Below are 18,029 nucleotides of genomic sequence, written 5' to 3' on the forward strand. Positions count from 1 at the left end.
GAAATGCAGATTATACTCATGTATGTTACTGGTAATCAGGCAAAAATGAAACAAAAATGAATGCAAGGAGACAGAGGACAAAACATGAGAGGAAGTAAAAAGATCCCAGCGTGCTTTGTCACACGTGGTTCAGCTGGATCTCGATCATGTTCGTGTGGCAGCTGTTTAGCCACTATAGGCACAATACGCAGCTGCTGAGAAGACGAGCACAATGGGTATCTGCAGGTATCTGCAAAGCTCTCTTTGTCATTTCACACAGTTTTTTAATAATATTGTTTTGAGTTTTTATCTTGGCAGCAATAGTTTCAAGAAGTTTTCTACACACATCAAAAAAGTTTTGCACTGCCCCGGTTCCCAGAACTCCTGAAGATAGATGTTGACTGTGGATATTGTATCACAGACTCAGTTTGACTGTTCAGAGATGTCACTAAACCCTCACAAAGATGTAAACAACCCTGCATGAGCAGCACCTATTAGATGGAGGAGGTCCGACAGTTGATCAGTTCCAGTCATTCCACCAGAAAGGAGGTACATGGCTCATGTTGTATGTAGTTCAACCATGCTTAGACAGTCAGTACCACAGTATGATTGCTTTTGAAATTTTACTTTGTGTCAGGAAGGGCTCTCAAAAAGGGAAGTGTCCACGTGTCTCAAAGTGAACCAAAGTGATGTTGTTCGGACATGGATGAGATAGAGAGAGACAGGAACTGTTGATGACTTGACTTGCTCAGGCCACCCAAGGTCTACTACTGCGGTGGATGATAGCTACCTATGGATTATGGCTTGGAGGAACCCTGACAGCAATGTCACCATGTTGAATAATGCTTTTTGTGCAGCTGCAGGACATCGTGTTGTGACACAAACAGTGCGCAATAGGCAAAATGATGCACAACTTCACTTCCGACGTCCACGATGAGGTCTATCTTTGGAACCACAACACCATACAGTGCAGTACAAATGGTTCCAACTACATGCCAAATGGACCGCTCAGAACTGGCATAACGTACTCTTCACCAATGAGTATCTCATATGCCTTCAACCAGACAATCGTTGGAGACGTGTTTGGAGGCAACCCGGTCAGGGTGAATGCCTTAGACACACTGTCCAGTGAGTGCAGCAAGGTGAAGGTTCCCTGATGATTTTGGGTGGAATTTTGTGGGGCCAACGTACACCAGTGGTTGTCATTGGAGGTGCCACAATGGCTGTACGGTATGTGAATGCTGCCCTCCAACCAACAGTGCAACCATATCGGCAGCATATTGGTGAGGAATCATCTTGATGGATGACAATTTGTGTCCCCATCATGTACATCTCCCCCATGTGAACCATGAACCTTACCATTGGTGGGGGGGGGGGGGGGGGGGGGGGGGCTTGTGTGCCTCAGTGATACAGATAGCTGCACCGCTGGTGCAACAGCAACTGGGAGGTATCTGTTGAGAGGCCAGACAAATGTGTGATTCCTGAAGAGCGGCAGCAGCCATTTCAGTAGTTGCAGGAGCAACAGTCTGAATGATTGACTGATGTGGCCTTGTAACACTAACCAAAACAGCATTGCTGTGCTAGTACTGCGAACAGCTGAAAGTAAGGGGAAACTGCAGCCATAACTTTTCTGGAGGGCAAGCAGATTTACTGTATGGTTAATTGATGATGGAGTCCCCTTGGGTAAAATTTGCCAGAGGTAATATAGTTCCCCGCTAGTATCTCCGAGCGGGGACTACTCAAGAGGATGTCATTATCAGGAGAAAGAAAACTGGTGTTCTATGGATCAGAGCGTGAAATGTCAGATCACTTAATAGGGCAAGTAGGGTAGAAAATTTAAAAAGGGAAATGGATTGGTTAAAGTTAGATGTAATGGGAATTAGTGAAGTTCGGTCACAGGAGGAACAAGACTTTTGGTCAGGTGAATACAGGGTTATAAATACAAAATCAAATAGGGGTAATGCAGGAATAGGTTTAATAATGAATAAAAAAATAGGAGTGTGGGTAAGCCACTACAAACAGCATAGTGAACACATTATTGTGGCCAAGATAGACAGGAATCCCACGCCTACTACAGTAGTGCAAGTTTATATTCCAACTGAACCTGCAGATGACAAAGAAATTGAAGAAATGTATGATGCAATAAAAGAAATTATTCAGATAGTGAAGAGAGACCACATTTTAATAGTCATGACTGACTGGAACTCAGTAGTAGGAAAAGGGAGTGAAGGAAGCATTGTAGGTGAATATGGATTGGGGGGTAAGAAATGAAAGAGGAAGCCGTCTGGTAGAATTTTGCACAGAGCATAACTTAATCATAGCTAACACTTGGCTCAAGAATCATAAAAGAAGGTTCTATGTGTGGAAGAAGCCTGGAGATACTGACAGGTTTCAGATAAATTATATAATGGTAAGACACAGATTTAGGAACCAGGTTTTAAATTGTAAGACATTTCCAGGGAAAGATGTGAACTCTGACCACAATCTATTGATTATGAACTGTAGATTAAAACTGAAGAAACTGCAAAAAGTTGGGAACTTAAGGAGATGGTACCTGAGTAACTGACTAAACCAGAGGTTGTACTGAGTTCCAGGGAGAGCATAAGGGAATAACTGACAAGAATGGGGGAAAGAATTACAGTAGAAGTAGAATGGGTAGCTTTCACAGATGAAGTAGTGAAGGAAGCAGAGGATCAAGTAGTTAAAAAGACGAGGGACAGTAGAAATACTTGGCTAACAGAAGAAATATTGAATTTAATTGATGAAAGGAGAAAATTTAAAAATGCAGTGAATGAAGCAGGCAAAAAGGAATACAAACGTCTCAAAAATGATATCGACAAGAAGTGCAAAATGGCTAAGCAGGGATGGCTAGAGGACAAATGTAAAGATGTAGGGGCTTATCTCACTAGGGGTAAGATAGATACTGCCAACGGGAAAATTAAAGAGATCTTTGGAGAAAAGAGAACCACTTGTATGAATATCAAGAGCTCAGATGGAAACCCAGTTCTAAGCAAAGAAGGGAAAGCAGAAAGGTGGAAGGAGTATATAGAGGGTCTATACAAGGGCGATGTACTTGAGGACAATATTATGGAAATGGAAGAGGATGTATATGAAGATGAAATGGGAGATACAATACTGCGTGAAGAGTTTAATAAAGCACTGAAAGACCTGAGTCAAAACAAGGGCCTGGAAGTAGTCAACATTCCATTAGAACTACTGACGGCCTTGGGAGAGCCAGTTGTGACAAAACTCTACCATCTGGTGAACAAGATGTATGAAAAAGGCAAAATACCCTGAGACTTCAAGAAGAATATATTCCAATCCCAAAGAAAGCAGTTGTTAACAGATGTGAAAATTACTGAACTACTAGTTTAATAAGTCATGGCTGCAAAATACTAACACAAATTCTTTATAGATGAATGGAAAAGCTAGTAGAAGCAGACCTCAGGGAAGATCAGTTTGGATTCTATAGAAATGTTGGAACACGTCAGGCGATACTGACCCTACGACTTATCTTAGAAGCCAGATTAAGGAAAGCAAACCTACATTTCTAGCATTTGTAGGTGTAGAGAAATCTTTTGAAAATGTTGACTGGAACACTCTCTTTCAAATTCTGAAGGTGGCAGGGTTAAAATACAGAAACATGAAAAGGAAGTAGTGGTTTGGAATGGAGTGAGATAGGGTAGTAGCCCCTCCCTGATGTTATTCAATCTGTATATTGAGCGAGCAATAAAGGAAACAAAAGAAAAATTCAGAGTAGGTATTAAAATCCATGGAGAAGAAATAAAAACTTTGAGGTTCGTCAATGACATTGTAATTCTGTCAGAGACAGCAAAGACTTAGAAGAGCAAATGAACCGAATGGATAGTGTCTTGAAAGGAGGATATAAGATGAATATCAACAACAGCAAAACCAGGATAATGGAATGGAGTTGAATTAAGTCTGTGATGATGAGGTAATTAGATTAGGAAATGAGACACTTAAAGTAGCAAAGGAGTTTTGCTATTTGGGGAGCAAAATAATGGATGATGGTCAAAGTAGAGAGGATATAAAATGTAGACTGGCAATGGCAAATAAAGTGTTTCTGTAGAAGAGAAATTTGTTATTATCGAGTAAAAATTTAAGTGTCAGGAAGTCGTTACTGAATGTATTTGTATGGAGTGTAGCCATGTATAGAAATGAAACGTGGATGATAAATAGTTTAGACAAGAAGAGAAAAGAAGCTTTCGAAATGTGGTGCTACGAAGAATGCTGATGATTGGATGGGTAGATCACATAACTAATGAGGAGGTATTGAATAGAATTGGGAAGAAGAGAATTTTTTGGCACAACCTGACTAGAAGAAGGGATCGGTTGGTAGGACATGTTCTGAGGCATCAAGGGATCACAAATTTAATACTGAAGGGCAGTGTGGAGGGTAAAAATTGTAGAGGGAGACCAAGAGATGAATACACCAACCAGATTCAGAAGGATGTAAGTTGCAGTAGGTACTGGGAGATGAAGAGGCTTGCACAGGATAGAGTAGCATGAAGAGTTGCAACAAACCAGTCTCAGGACTGAAGACCACAACAACAACACTTTGCAAGTGTTACGACTTGCACAGGATAGAGTAGCATGGAGAGCTGCACCCAACCAGTCTCAGTTCTGAAGACCACAACAACAACAACAACAACAACAACATGTACATCTTGTGAATGAATTCCTTCAGGATAATGTCATCACTTGACTAGAGTGGCCAGCATGTTCTCCAGACATGAACCCAATCAAACATGCCTGGGATAGATTGAAAAGTACTGTTTATGTGCGACATGACCCACCAACCAATCTGAGGGATTTACACAAAATTTCCATTGCGAAGTGGGACAATCTGGACCAACAGCGCATTGACAAACTTGTGGATAGTATGCCACGATGAATACAGGCATGTATCAATGTAAGAGGACACGTTACTGAGTATTAGAGATACTGGTATGTACAGCAATCTGGACCACCACCTCTGAGGGTCTCACTGATTGATGGTACCCCATGCCATGTGTTGTTTTTATGAGCAATAAAAAGGGTAAAAATGATGTTTATGATGATCCCTAGTCCAATTTTTTGTATAGGTTCCTGAACTCTCAGGACCAAGGTGATGCAAAACTTGTTTTTAAGTGCGTATATGAAAGGGCGCAGTCAGTGATGGCACCAATGCACCTCCATAAGTAATGGCTGTATGATATGTGTGTTTCCATTCAGTTTCACTCTGAGCTCCGTGTTAGCTTATTCTTTGTTCAGATGGAATGTGCATATGTCAGTTTTACTTGTACTGGGTTTAAGTTGCCACTTTCATCAATGCCTAAATCTTCTGTAAGAATTGTCTCCATTTGTCCAAGATCCTTGGTCCTACAGGGAAGAGCAATATTGTCCATGTAACAGAATTTTGTTTGTCTGGAACTGGGGAGATTGGAGACATATAGGTTGGATAATAGGGGGCCAAGATGGAGCCCTGTGGTAGACCATAACGTAATTTCTTCTCATTGCTCACATTTTCTTTTGGATGAATACAGAAATATCTGTTGCTTATCATGGTGTTGAGGTAAGTTACAATTTTTTTGTCATTGGATTGTTTTTAGTAATTTGTATATTACTAAATTATATGTACATTACCAGAAGTTACAAGTCAGCTATATCGACACTATTAGAATGCTTCACAAAAGCACCAGATCAATAGCAACAACAGAGATGACAGATGCAATTGCAAGACACAATGATGCCTTAGATTTCAAACACCAGCCCCCACCCCCATGCCTGCCAAGACCATGCAATGACATGGACACTGAGCCAGTGTGAACACTGCCGACAACAACAGAACACAGGATGCTGACCCACAGACATGTACAATCCCCCTTCTACTGAAAACAATAACAGCATGACAGCTGATGCTTGGACAGCTAGTTTCACACATTCTTCAGCAGCAGAGCATGCAAATTTCAAATCCTTCCGAGCTCCCAAACTCTGGGAGTGGCCCACAGCAGGTGCACTACACCACCCAATGAAATCAAGATACCTAAACAAAGGGAAGAAATACCAAACCAATTTGTCTATTCCTGTACCTGACGCTTGTCTCAGTATCTCTGATCATGTGTTAGAGAAGTAATCCTTCACGGCTACAGGATTGGCAGTCCTTGTCATCCCTGACAGAGTACCGCAAATTAACAGTAGGATCTACGCACACACAACTGAGAGCAAATAATGACACACCAGTATGACAATTCAGAACTGTCAAATTGTTTGTAAATCTTTGACTGGTAACAAAGTGCTTGTGATAGTTCATAATAGCAGATGTGAGTGAGTCGATCATGGGAGTGCAATTCCCTCACTATTTTCACCTTGTGCCAGACCTTGTGAGAAATATACTTAGGCAAACCACTTCAGGTGAAAGTGTACATAGATATGCTGATTTCTTGGGAGAACTTCACACACCAAACCTACAAACCTCTCCTCAAACAGTTATAACTGAACCACCTACTGTTGGATGTGCTCACAAGATATGAAGCAGTTAAGCATGAAATAATTAAAGTACTGCAGGAGAGAATGCAGCACTTACAACTTCAGTACAGATAGCATAAGAAGGATTAGATGACTCACAAGCACATCTTGTGAAAGTACAACATGAATAGCAACAGCACTACACACTTCATCACCAACAGTTATATCATACATCACTGCACCCACAACAACAGCCTCATTCTGGCACACTATGCTGAGAGAAACAGCCACAGTCCTCACAGAACATTCGTGTAAGTCAATGTAATACTCAAAGTGTACAAGTGACCCTACCATGTGACACTTTGGGAAACAAGTTCCAGACAGATTATGTGAGGCTAAAACTGTGACAGATGAGCTGCTGTATAAGGAAACAGTGGGGCCATCAGACACTTCATGGCCTTCCCCCATATTTCTAGGTAATATGAGGTTCTGAATGCAATGGCAATACCCAATAGTTATGCAATCCAGAATATAAAAGACTTTTACCACACAATAGCAGATATCACCATTTTCAGCGTAATAGACTGCAAGAAAGCATATTTGTGTATTCCTATTCTGAGTGAAGATGTGTCAAAAGTGACTGTCATCACCCCATTTGGACTTTGTGAGTTTTTATTTAAGCTGTATGTGTTAAGAAATGCTGCATTAAACTGGCAGTACTTTATTCACAGGTTACCACTCCAATTTCCATTTTCCTTTTCTTACCTAGATGACATCCTAGATTTCTCAGATGAACATGAACAATACCTTCACACAGTTTTAATACACTAGAACAGCACAACATGATGATAAAGGAAGACAAGTAGATATGTGCTTATTATGCTCTAATGCATAGTCTATTGTGGTATGGTGTCTTATTTTGGAGTACTTCATGTCTGGCAAACCGGTCATTCATTATTCAAAAACGAGCATTAAGAATAATGAAAGGGGCTGCACCAAGAGAGCCCTGGAGCAAAATTTTCAAAGAATTTCAAATAATGTCGCTTTTCCACAGAGAAACACACAAAACAGCCCAATATCACAAAAGTGGAATATATCACCCCAAAATCCTATTTAATGCTCTTCCCTTAAGCATCAAAAGACAGAAAAGGTTTACATTTTTAAAAATGAGCTTAAAAAATGTTATTAAGAGAATGTTTTTACAGTGTTACAGAGTACATGAATTTTCAGAACATAGTGACATAGTGGTCAATGAGAATGATAATTCATATTTTAACAAATGTATGAAAATAGTCTGCTTGTACACACTATAATTAATTTATTATTTCTTGTTCTGTTATTCATCGTGGTCAATGAAAATGATAATTCATATTTGAACAAATGTATGGAAATAGTCTGCCTATACACACTAAAATTAATTAATTATTGTTTGTTTTGTTATTCTCTGGTATATGCTGCACAAGATATATATTAATACTGTAGGCCTATGTTATTAATTTACTGTATAATTACAAAGTCATATAATGTAATATGACAACTCCTATAGCATTGTATATAATAAAATGGATGCTCAATAAATAACAAATAACAATAACAAATAAGTGCTTTTAGCTTGTGCATTGTTATTGGCAATAAAGTGTCTTTTGTCAACTGCCATTTCAGGTTCACATACTCCTATTGACTTATTATGGCAATAATTACATACTGGGCTTTTTGATGAATTGCAATCAACATGCAATGAATCCAGAAAAAATTTAAAGCAAACAGTTTTGTGTCACTCTCATATTATGTGTATTTATTTGTTTTTTATATATGTAAAAGTATACAAATGTGTTAAAGCATTAAAAAATTGAAAAAAATAAACTGTCCGAACTTTAATGACCTTTATTTTATATAAGCAGTGCACTCTGTTCTAGCACAGAAAAGAAATGAATCAGTGAAAAATTGTATCTGTTGGAGCACAAAAAAATTGAATATGAACAATGGTATTTCTCTTCTGTTGTGTGACCTTGTTTTACTTGTTTCCATTGCTTGACCAGAATAGTGTTTCTGAATACTGTGACCAAGTCAGCATTTATAATTCTGTGAAAATTTACTTTTCCCATTCCTAGCTAAGCCTGATTGCTAGATGCTTTATTGTTGCCATTTCACCATCATGCTCAAATAGATCAGTCAAAAAATATATTATGGCTCATATCTGTTTGATGGAAGAATTCTGAATTCAGAAATGTATCATCAATCTCTGTCATGTTATATCCTTCTATGTTTGTTGTGAATATTTCCAAGGGAAACAAACCAGCACTGATCAACAGTAGCTTTTGACTGCACCTGCATTCAGGAGGATGCTGGTTCAAGCACACATCTGGTCATCATGATTTATGTTTTCCATGATTTCCCTAAATTGCTTCAGGCCAGCATCAGGATGGATCCTTTGAAAGGGTTTGGCTGACTTCCTTCCCCACACCTACCCAATCCAATGGGACCAATGACCTTGCTGTTTGGTCCATACAGTATGGACCAGTTATTGTTTTTGATCTGTCATGTCCTTTACATCAGAATGTAAGTTGAAAAATTATAATTAATAAAGAAGAAAATTAATTTACAAAGATTTGTTTTGTATATTATCAAACATCCACAACCAGAAATTACCATTAACTATAGTAAAAAGTGCTATAAAAAGTAAAATTGGTGGTAAAATATAATGAATCGCTCAAGTAGATCAAACCAATGGTCACTATCAAAATCTGATGTCACAAAACAATGCATTCATTGATGAAAGCAATGACTATAATAGAATTACAAGTTTTTCAATATTCTGAGTCCGTTTTCATATTTTCATAATAACAATAATAATAATAATAACTTTATTGTCGTTCAGCTGATTACAGCAATAGACAAAGTCAAGAGCATATATTTCTATATAAATTACTATTTTGATGTAAATTGGTTTTCATAAAATAGGTACACATAAGAATACAGTATTTTCATCTTCAAAGAATTCATCAATGATATAAAATGGATTGTTCACTTGTAGCTTGTATAATTTAGCTTTAAAGTTATTTACAGGCAGTTCTTTAAAGTCAGCACTTAGTCTATTAAACATCCTTAGTCCAAGAACTAGGTAAGAGTAATGCAATTTTGATAATCTATGATATGGTATGCCTACAGATGTTCTGCTTCTAGTATTATGACTATGAATATCACTTCTCAACACAAAAGTAGACACATTGTTTCTAATGTACATTAAGACATAGTAGATGAATAAGTTTACTACTGTAAGACATTATAATTTAATAAACAGAGGTTTACAATGTTCTGTTTTATCAGAATCCGTTATTATTCTTATTACTTTCTTCTGTAAAAGTAAAATGTCGTTTACATGACAGCTACTACCCCACAGTAAAATTCCATAAGAGATGATGTTTTGGAAGAAGGCAAAATATGCTGATCTCACATAGTCATTGGGAATATGTCTTTCTAAATTTCTAATTAGATAAATAACTCTTGAAATCCAAGCCAATATATTTTTAATGTGTGGTTCCCACGTCAATTTATTGTTAATAGTAACACCTAAAAATTTAACAGTTTCTAATTCCTGGTAGTTAGGAATCTCTTTGAGGCTAAACTAAAGTGTCTGGGTTTTGTTTTCATTTAGCAAGAAACCATTAGCTTTGAACCACAATGAGGACTGAGCAAGGGTATTTTCGGTCAGTGTTTTCAGTGTACCTAGATCAGAGCATTTATGTAGAAAAGTTGTGTCATCAGCATACAATATTGTAAGAGAATTTATGAATAAGGGTAGGTCAGTAATCATTAATATAAACAGTAAAGGTCCAAGCACCGACCCTTGGGGCACTCCGTACCTAACATTAACCAAATTTGATTTCTCCCTACCATGCACACAACTTGTTGACGGTTTTCTAGAAAAGACCTGAACATTTTTATACTGTTGTCATCGAAACCATAGTAAACTAGCTTATTCAGCACAGTGTCATGCTCTACACAGTCAAAGGCTCTGCTCAGGTCACAAAATGTAGCCTGAGCATAGTCCTTAGCCTCAAACACACCTAGGACTTATTTTATGACGGAGTCCATTGCATCCATTGTGGATTTACCTTTTGTTGCGCTCGGTAGGTGAGCCAAGCTGTATAACTAAAGGAGGCCGAAATGCACATGTTTTAGCTCACACAGGCTGGCGTGAGGTCTAGAACAGGACGAGGGAATTAGAATTGAGAAAAACGGTTTAGGCTGGTGGAATACTTAACTTTAATCCATTACTGAAGAACGTCGATCTTTATGGTACATGATTCACAATATCAATAGTACGGATACTGGCGCCTAGCTAGGTCGTAGCAAATAACCTAGCTGAAGGCTATGCTAACTATCGTCTGGGCAAATGAGAGCATAGAAGTCAGTGAACCATTGCTGGCAAAGTCGGCTGTACAACTGGGGTGAGTGCTAGGAAGTCTCTCTCTAGACCTGCCCTGCGGCGGCACTCGGTCTGCAATCACTGATAGTGGCGACACGCGGGTCCAACGTATACTAACGGAACGCGGCCGATTTAAAGGCTACCACCTAGCAAGTGTGGTGTCTGGTGTTGACACCACATTCCTCCCCCACAAATCGGCGTACGGTTGTGAAATAAGGCTTCCGCCCACCGTGGGTAGGACCCCATGTCAATGTATGCAACGAGGTGGGGAGCCTAAGAACAGGTGAGGCTGTGCCACCCGCACCCTGCCATTTGGACCGCGGGGAGCCAGGAAACGCCTGAAAACGTGCGTCAGGGTGCACGCCAACATGCGGTGTATGCACCTGTAGAGAGACAGGAGGGGCCGAAGGGTCGACCTCCATTGGGCCGGGGCACCCAACGGGCGAAGACGACATATGGTCCAGAGTGGGCAGGAGTTCCATGTCGGTGGACACCTGGTCACGGGAAGCGATTGGCAGCGAGTGACCCAGGGAGGCGTCCGGCTGTTGCAGCGTCACGTCCACTGCGGGCGTCACGGGTTGGAGAACAGGCATCGGCGGCAGTGGTGGCGGCGGCGCGTCGCCATGGGGCAAAATTGAAGGCAGCATAGGTAACACCTGGGGCTGAGGCGAGCCAGTAGGTGGGTCCCCAGGGCGCTGACTGGACGGCACCTTCACAGAAAGCAGACCGCAAGCCGCAGATCCCGTGCAACTGGTTTACATGCCGGCGCACCTCACCAGAGGCCCCCAAAACTAGATACATAGTGCTTCCGAGGCAGCGAACAATGCACCCTTCGAGCCAATGCCGTGAACCTCGGTAGTGGCGATAGTAGACAACGTTGCCTGGAGCAAAAGCAGGTGTCTGCCGCTGCACAGGAACCTGATGTGGTGGATCTAGCAAAGACATCAAGGTTTGATGATGACGACTGTGGAGCAACTCAGCCGGCGAGCGACCATCTCTTGGCTGAGAGTGATATGAGGACAAAAAGAGCAATGACGTGTCCTCCCGAGAATGTGAGTCTTTCAACTTCAACATCTGTGACTTGAAAGTCCTGACCAATCATTCAGCGGCACCGTTTGACTGTGGCGAAAATGGCGCGGATGTCAGATGCTGAATACCATTGGCCTTGCAGAATGACTGAAATTCTGCGGACATGAATTGTGGGCCATTGTCGGAAACAAGTGTCTGTGGAAGACCTTCAATGCAAAAGACAGCAGATAATTCTTGGATGGTGTCAGATGATGTCGTGGAAGACATCCGGACAACAAAAGGAAAATTACTGAATGAGTCTACCACAAATAACCATCGAGCATTCCAGAATGGACCAGCAAAATCGATATGTAAGGGTTGCCAAGGGGAAGTGGCTTTTGGCCATGCAAAGAATTTCCGCGGTGGTGCTGATTGTTGTTCGGCACACACCATGCAAGAAGAGCATATATTCATAATCGCGGCATCGATTCCGAACCAAGTACAGTGCTGACGAGCAAGTTGTTTCGTTCTCACTATACCCCAATGTCCTTGGTGGAGAAGCTGTAAGACAGAGGACTGTAATGAATGCGGGACCACAACCCTGGACTCATCATTATCAGGACGCAACAGCAAAACACCACGTTGTACAAAAAGTCTCTCCATGTGAGCAAAAAAATCGGCGAACCAACGGATCCCCGATCTGTGACTTTGACAAGGGCCATTGCATAGCAACAAAATGCAGAATGGGAGCAAGAGCAGGGTCGGCAGCTGTGGCTGTAGCTATATGACGAAAATCAATCGGAAATGATCAGACCACGTCATCAGTTTCCGCATCAATGAACATGCAAGGAAGTCCGGAGGAATCTAATGCCCTATCCTCAGCAACAGGCAAGCGGGACAATGCATCGGCGTTTCTGTGCTTAGCAGTGGAGCGATACAAGATATCATAGCGGTACTGTGAGGGGAAAATAGACCAGCAAATGAATTTCTGCACTGTACATGGAGGTACAGGCTTGGTCGGACGAAAAAGCGATGTCAAAGGTTTGTGGTTCGTAATTATGGTAAAGTGATGACCATACAAGAAATCATGAAACTTTGTAACACCAAATACGAGAGCCAATGCTTCTTTCTCAATCTGTGAATAATTTCTTTGAGCAGACGAGAGCAATTTGGACGCAAAGGCAATAGGGCGATTGTGCGATCCATCTTTCTGCTCAAGCACATCACCGATCCCGAAATCTGATGCATCCACCATCAACAAGGGGGGCTTCTGGGGTTCGAATGGCGTAAGGCAAGTATTGGAAAGCAACTTCAATTTCAACTGGCGAAAGGCGCGTTCACATTCCGTCGTCCAGATGAACGGGACACCTTTACGGCATAAGCGATGAAGCGGAGATGAAATGGAAGAGTCATGGAGAACATAGTTATGATAGTTGATTTTTCCCAGCACACTCTGTAGCTGCTTCAAATTCTGTGGCGATGGCAAGTCTTGTATGGCACGGAGGTGCGTTGGACTGGGGTGTATGCCTTGGGCATTGAGTACATGTCCCAAATATGGCAAGTCCCGAGCAAAAAACAAGTCCCGAGCAAAAAACACACATTTGTCCTTCCGCAAGCAAAGACCATTTCGTCACAAGACCTGAAATAATGCCCTCAGATTTGGCAAATGTTCTTCTTCCATCTTTCCGGAGATCACAATATTGTCCACATAATTTGCTGCAGTAGGAACCGACACACAAACAGTTTGTAGATATTGCTGAAACAATGCAGGGGCAGATGCACACCTGAATGGCAGTCGTTTGAATTGATACAACCCAAGATGCATGTTAACCACCAAAATGCACTTGGATTCTTCATTCACCGGTATTTGCAAGTACGCATCTGCGAGGTCCAACTTCAAAAAATATTTACCCGGGCACAGTTTGTCAAAAAGATAGTCTGGGCGGGGTAAAGGAAAAGTTGCAATCACTAGCTGTGGATTCACAGTTGCCTTGAAGTCCACACAAAGTCTCAATTTTCCAGAAGGTTTTGACAAAATTACTAAGGGTGATGCCCAGAGAGAAGCCTGCACACGTTCAATTACAACTTGTGATTCCAAATTGTGTAATGTTTTTGCGACCTCATCACGCAATGCATGGGGAACATTGCACGCTCTGAAAAATTTCAGGTGCGTGTTTACTTTCAGTTCCAAATGTGCTTTATAGTTCTTAGCGCAACCGAGGCTCGGTGCAAAAATGTCTGCAAATTCTTCACATAGACGAGAAACACTGTCTGAAGGCACAGTCTGGTTCACTGATAGGACCTTATTTACTATAGACAAGTTAAACAACTGAAATAAATCGAAACCAAACAAGTTCACTGCAGAAGAAGAACGAAGGACATAAAATGACAAGTTTTGTTTGTCCTTTGTATGTTGCAAGAAGGCTGCACTGTCCTAACACAGGGATATGTTGACCTGAATAACTACTTAACATTTGCGGTACGCGATGGAGGTGTGCCCAGCATTTTGTAAGTGTACTGATTCATCAGTGAAACTGCAGCTCCTGTATCGAGCTGGAATGGTATCCATGTGCTGTTAATGTCCAAGTCTACAAAAAGTTTATTGTCCAGCTGACGACAAGAGCGATTGTCTTGTGCAACCTGAACTGACACTGGTACATAATCACTTGCGACTTGACGGGAATTCCAGCGAAGTCGACGCACACTATTTTTGGGACGAACACAGTCACTGTTAGAGAGAGTGGCACTGGGCGGAGTGGAATGAACTACACGAATTTCCATGGGCGAAGTTTCCTGAGCCTGAGTATCCTTGGTTCGAATCCAATTCCAGCGTGAAGCAAAGGGCCAGGAACAGGTTTGAGCTTCCGATCTGAGCTTTTTCTGGCAAACACTCTGAACATGTGCTTTTTTATTACAATAAAAGCAAATAGCTTGGTGTGACGGGCAATTCTCATGCGAATGTTTAGTAGCACAGCGCAGGCATGATTTGATCACTGCATTTGCTTGCTGGCGTGGCACATGTGCCTGAGAGCCTGGCAGCAGCGGCGCGGATGGGTGCGAGGTTTGTTTACTGCTCCGTGCAGCTCGCCCGGTGGACCGGTTAACCTGAAACACTGCTGGCGAAGTTTCAAATGATTCCTGAGCAAAGTCAAGTGTGTCCTGCCGATCCAATATGTCCATCACTTGTTGAAGTGAGGGATTCACTAGTTTCAAAATCTGTTCCCTTATACGAACATCAGAAATGTTCTGTGCAATCGCATCACGCACCATAGTATCTGAATAAGGGAGTCCACATTGACACTCAAAAGCACAATCCCTAGTAAGGTCTTGCAAGTTTGCAACCCACTCCCAATTTGTCTGACCTGCCATACGTTTTGTACGAAAGAAGGTATACCTTTTCACAACTACATTGACTGATTCTTTGAAATGTGCATCTAATGCAGACAAAATTTCTTCGTAGGACAAAGTTGCTACGTCGTGTCGGGGAAATAATTTGTCTATCACATGGTACGTGGTCACCCCTACTGACGATAACAAAAAAGGCTGCTGCTCGTTACCTTGAATTCTGTAGGTGGCAAGATGGAATCCAAATTGGCGTGACCACTCCGTCCAGCTTTCCAGTGCACCATCAAAAGGGCGAAAAGCGGGTGCAACAGCGTATTGTGGCTGCATTAGTTGTGAAGCGGTTGCAGCCACATCGTTTTGCATCGCACATTGACCCTGGACAAGCTGTCCAGTAAGGCCTGCGTCTGCTGATTCTGTAAGTGATAAAATTCGCACAGTACATTTGGAGATTGTGGCAAAGCCATTACACAAGTAAATCAGAGAAATTTAGATAAGAACACTTTTACTCTCGTCGCCAATGTTGTAGCTGGCAGGAGAGCCAACACGTATAACTAAAGGAGGCCAAAATGCACGCGTTTTAGCTCACACAGTCTGGCGTGAGGTCTGGAACAGGACGAGGGGATTAGAATTGAGAAAAATGGGTGTGGCTGGTGGAATACTTAACTTTAATCCATTAATGAAGAACGTTGGTCTTTATGGTACATGATTCACAATATCAATAGTACGGATACTGGCGCCTAGCTAGGTCGTAGCAAATAACCTAGCTGAAGGCTATGCTAACTATCGTCTGGGCAAATGAGAGCATAGAAGTCAGTGAACCATCACTAGCAAAATCAGCTGTACAACTGGGGCGAGTGCTAGGAAGTCTCTCTCTAGACCTGCCATGTGACGGCGCTCGGTCTGCAATCACTGATAGTGGCGACACGCGGGTCCGACGTATACTACCGGACCGCTGCCGATTTAAAGGCTACCACCTAGCAAGTGTGGTGTCAGGTGTTGAGACCACACCTTTCCTAAATCCAAATTGTTTATCAATAATTATATTTAGTTTACCCAAGTAGGCACTAACTTCCTCATACATAATTGTTTCTAAGATTTTTGAAATAACTGTGGTTATGGATATAGGTCTGTAACTAGCGGAACAGTTCTTTTGCCCTTTTTTGTATTTGGACACAACTCTACAAATTTTTAGTATGTCGGGGAACTTACTTTCAACTAGGCATTTGTTAACACAAAAGGTTAAAGGATAAATGACACAATCAATAACATCTTTCAACAAATTACATGACTTATCATAGTAATCAACACTAACTGAAGGTTTGAAAATTTTCACTATTTTTAGGATATTATTTGGGCTCACTTCTGTGAAAGTGAAGGTGCTTGGGGAAAGCTTTTCAAAGCAGCTGTCCATAATACTAAGTGCATTTTCAGGTGGTTTGATTATTGAACTACTAATTTCTTCAATGGACTGAATGCAATATTTATTAAATTCTTCTGGGGTAATGGCAATTTCCTCTTTGTGCTTATTGTGTGCAATGGAGTTTATTCACTCCAGGCCTTCTTGCATTTATTGTTAGATTTTTCAATGTTTATTATGTTATGCAGTTTCTTTGCTTCATTTATTGCCTTCCTATACTTGCATTTAGCTTTAACATACAGGTCTTTATACAGTTCTGATTTACTGGTTTTGTACAGACTAGAATACAGCATAACAGTATTTTTCAGTTGCCCTAACTGTGGAGTATACCATTCCTTCATTTTTCTTTTCTTGTAATTACTACTAATATTCACTGCACTTTTTTTTAGAGGGATGTTATTTTCAAATACATTTAAAAAGACAGAGAAAAACTTTGTGAATACAATATCAGCTGAACAGTGTTGAATCCTAATAAAACATGTGTCCCAATGGAAATAAGCGAGGTACTGTCTAAACCAATCCATCCTCTCTCTGCTCACTGGTCTGCTAATCACAGTTTTAGATTCTGGTTTGGTGCAGTCTGAAGTTACATTATTAAGACTAAGGTATACTGCATCATGGTCTGAGAAAGGGAAACTAATTACAGCAGTGGACATACAAGTTCTCTTAATATTTCTAAATATATTGTCTAGACAGGATGAGCCTCTGGTAGTTTGCAGTTAACATAGTACAGGTTAAATTGTCAAATCACATTTTTGAGCTTTGTCACAACTTTTCTGTCCTGCAGGACATCAAAACTTGAATTGATATCTCCTCCAATGACAACATTGTATTTTTTTCATTTTGGTATACATATCTGCATTAAGAGTTCCTCAAGTTTCTCCAGAAAGATATGGGGGTCACCACTAGGTGTCCTGTACACTACTACTACCATTAGCTTAAGGCTCTCAATTACTGGACCTGATATTTCAAAATGCATTTCATCACAAAGGGTATTGAGATCTATCCTGCCACAGTTTGGTGCAAGAGGTGTTTTTGCATATATTGCTACCCCAACACGTAAGTGCTGTTTTCTGCAATAGCAACTAAGTAGTGTGTAATCATCCAATACTTTGTACCCAAGCTCATCCTCTTTACACCCATGTTCAATTAAACATAGAATATCTATCAAGTTTTCATCTGAAAATTTGTTGATAATTAAGTTTCTATCTGCCATGCCCTGAATATTGAGGTAGCATATTTTAAACTCTTCTTTAGACTTCTTTTTTTTTTTTTTTTTTTTTTTTTTTTTTTTTTTTTTTTTTTTTTTTTTTTTTTTTTTTTCATATTCTCTTAGTTGACATGACCTACTGTTACTGCATGAAAGTTGACCAGGTTGTGTCC

This window comes from Schistocerca gregaria, chromosome 3, assembly GCF_023897955.1.
Source record: "Schistocerca gregaria isolate iqSchGreg1 chromosome 3, iqSchGreg1.2, whole genome shotgun sequence".
Lineage (NCBI taxonomy): Eukaryota > Metazoa > Arthropoda > Insecta > Orthoptera > Acrididae > Schistocerca > Schistocerca gregaria.